Genomic DNA, 3,817 nt, shown 5'->3' with positions numbered 1-3,817 from the left:
TTGCGAAAAACCCTTTGCCACAAGTCGAGCTTTATAAACGGTCACATTACCGTCAGCGTCCGTCTTCTTCTTAAAAATCCATTTGTTCTGAATAGCCTTGCGGCCCTCAGGCAGCATCTCCAAAGTCCACACTTTGTTCTCATACATGGATCCTATCTCGGATTTCATGGCCTCTAGCCATTTGTCGGAATCTGGGCCCACCATTGCTTCTTCATAATTTGCAGGTTCATTGTTGTCTAACAACATGATTGATAAGACGGGATTACCGTACCACTCTGGAGCAGCACGTGATCTCGTCGACCTGCGTGGTTCAACAGAAACTTGAACTGGAGTTTCATGATCATCATCATTAACTTCCTCCTCAACCGGCGTCGCAATGACAGAGGTTTCCCCTTGCCCTGCGCCACCATCCAGAGGGATGAGAGGTTCGACAACCTCGTCAAGTTCTATCTTCCTCCCACTCAATTCTCTCGAGAGAAACTCCTTCTCGAGAAAAGTTCCGTTCTTAGCAACAAACACTTTGCCCTCGGATTTGAGATAGAAGGTGTACCCAACTGTCTCTTTTGGGTAACCTATGAAGACGCACTTTTTCGCTTTGGGTTCCAGCTTTTCAGGCTGAAGCTTTTTGACATAAGCATCACATCCCCAAACTTTAAGAAACGACAACCTTGGCCTTTTGCCATACCACAGTTCGTATGGCGTCGTCTCAACGGATTTTGATGGTGCCCTATTTAAAGTGAATGCAGCTGTTTCTAATGCATAACCCCAAAAAGATAACGGCAAATCAGTAAGAGACATCATAGATCGCACCATCTCTAACAAAGTACGATTACGACGTTCGGACACACCATTACGCTGTGGTGTTCCAGGCGGTGTTAACTGTGAAACAATTCCACATTGTTTTAAGTGAGTACCAAACTCGAAACTCAGATATTCACCCCCACGATCAGACCGTAGGAACTTGATCTTCTTGTTACGATGATTTTCCACTTTACTCTGAAATTGCTTGAACTTTTCAAATGTTTCAGACTTGTGCTTCATTAAGTAGACATAACCATATCTACTTAAATCGTCAGTGAAGGTGAGAAAATAATGATATCCGCCGCGTGCCTCCACGCTCATTGGACCACACACATCGGTATGTATGATTTCCAACAAGTCACTTGCACGCTCCATTGTTCCGGAGAACGGAGTCTTAGTCATCTTGCCCATGAGGCATGGTTCGCACGTGTCAAGTGAATCAAAGTCAAGTGACTCTAAAAGTCCATCAGCATGGAGTTTCTTCATGCGCTTTACACCAATATGACCCAAGCGGCAGTGCCACAAAAATATGGCGCTATCATTGTTTACTCTAACTCTTTTGGTCTCGATGTTATGTATATGCGTATCGCTATCGAGATTCAATATGAACAATCCTCTCACATTCGGTGCATGACCATAAAAGATGTTACTCATAGAAATAGAACAACCATTATTCTCAGACTTAAAAGAGTAACCGTCTCGCAATAAACAAGATCCAGATATAATGTTCATGCTCAACGCAAGCACTAAATAACAATGATTTAAGTTCATCACTAATCCCGGTGGTAGTTGAAGTGACACGGTGCCGACGGCGATTGCATCAACCTTGGAACCGTTTCCTACGCGCATCGTCACTTCGTCTTTCGCCAGCCTCCGTCTATTCCGCAGTTCCTGCTTCGAGTTGCAAATGTGAGCAACAGAACCGGTATCAAATACCCAGGCACTACTACGAGAGCCGGTTAAGTACACATCAATAACATGTATATCAAATATACCTGATTTTTCTTTGCCCGCCTTCTTATCTGCCAGATACTTGGGGCAATTGCGCTTCCAGTGACCCATACCCTTGCAATAGAAGCACTCTGTTTCAGGCTTAGGTCCAGCCTTGGGTTTCTTCGGCGGATTGGCAACAGGCTTGCCGCTCTTCTTCGAATTGCCCTTCTTGCCTTTGCCGTTTCTCTTGAAACTAGTGGTCTTGCTCACCATCAACACTTGATGTTCTTTACGGAGTTCAGACTCTGCGACTTTCAGCATCGCAAACAACTCGCCGGGAGACTTGTTCATCCCTAGCATGTTGTAGTTCAACACAAAGCCTTTGTAGCTTGGCGGCAGTGATTGAAGGATTCTGTCAGTGATAGCTTCTTGCGGGAGTTCAATCCCCAGTTCAGCTAGACGGTTTGAGTACCCAGACATTTTGAGCACATGTTCACTGACAGACGAGTTTTCCTCCATCTTGCAAGCATAGAATTTATCGGAGGTCTCATACCTCTCGATCCGGGCGTTCTTCTGAAAGATAAACTTCAACTCCTGGAACATCTCAAATGCTCCATGACGCTCAAAGCGACGTTGAAGTCCCGGTTCTAAGCCATACAAGACTGCACATTGAACTATTGAGTAGTCCTCCTTACGTGCCAACCATGCGTTCTTAACATCCTGATCAGCCGTAGCGGGTGGTTCATCTCCTAGCGCAGCATTAAGGACATAATCCTTCTTTCCAGCTTGTAAGATTAGCTTAAGATTACGAGCCCAGTCTACAAAGTTGCTTCCATCATCTTTCAATTTAGCTTTCTCTAGGAACGTATTAAAATTGGGGATGACACTTGCGTGAGCCATGATCTACAACAAAAATATATTGAAAGTGGACTTAGACTATGTTCAAGATAATTAGAGTTCAACTTAATCAAATTACATGCTAAACTCCCACTCAAAAAGTACATCTCTCTAGTCATTTGAGTGGTTCATGATCCACCTACACTATCCCAAGTCCGATCATCACGTGAGTCGGGAGTAGTTTCAGTGGTAAGCATCCCTATGCTAATCATATCATCTATATGATTCATGATCGACCTTTCGGTCTCATGTGTTCCGAGGCCATGTCTGCACATGCTAGGCTCGTCAAGCTTAACCCGAGTGTTCCGCGTGCGCAACTGTTTTGCACCCGTTGTATGTGAACGTTGAGTCTATCACACCCGATCATCACGTGGTGTCTCGAAACGACGAACTGTAGCAACGGTGCACAGTCGGGGAGAACACAATTTCGTCTTGAAATTTTAGTGAGAGATCACCTCATAATGCTACCGTCGTTCTAAGCAAAATAAGGTGCATAAAAGGATTAACATCACATGCAATTCATAAGTGACATGATATGGCCATCATCACGTGCTTCTTGATCTCCATCACCAAAGCACCGGCACGATCTTCTTGTCACCGGCGCCACACCATGATCATCCATCAATGTGTTGCCATCGGGGTTGTCGTGCTACTTATGCTATTACTACTAAAGCTACATCCTAGCAAAATAGTAAACGCATCTGCAAGCACATATGTTAGTATAAAGACAACCCTATGGCTCCTGCCGGTTGCCGTACCATCGACGTGCAAGTCGATATTTCTATTACAACATGATCATCTCATACATCCAATATATCACATCACATCATTGGCCATATCACATCACAATCATACCCTGCAAAAACAAGTTAGACGTCCTCTAATTTTGTTGTTGCATGTTTTACGTGGTGACCAAGGGTATCTAGTAGGATCGCATCTTACTTACGCAAACACCACAACGGAGATATATGAGTTGCTATTTAACCTCATCCAAGGACCTCCTCGGTCAAATCCGATTCAACTAAAGTTGGAGAAACCGTCACTTGCCAGTCATCTTTGAGCAAAGGGGGTTACTCGTAACGATGAAACCAGTCTCTCGTAAGCGTACGAGTAATGTCGGTCCAAGCCGCTTCAATCCAACAATACCGCGGAATCAAGAAAAGACTAAGGAGGGTAGCAAAACGCA

This window comes from Hordeum vulgare, chromosome 5H (assembly GCF_904849725.1).
Source record: "Hordeum vulgare subsp. vulgare chromosome 5H, MorexV3_pseudomolecules_assembly, whole genome shotgun sequence".
NCBI lineage: Eukaryota > Viridiplantae > Streptophyta > Magnoliopsida > Poales > Poaceae > Hordeum > Hordeum vulgare.
Note: the sequence above shows the minus strand (reverse complement) of the source record.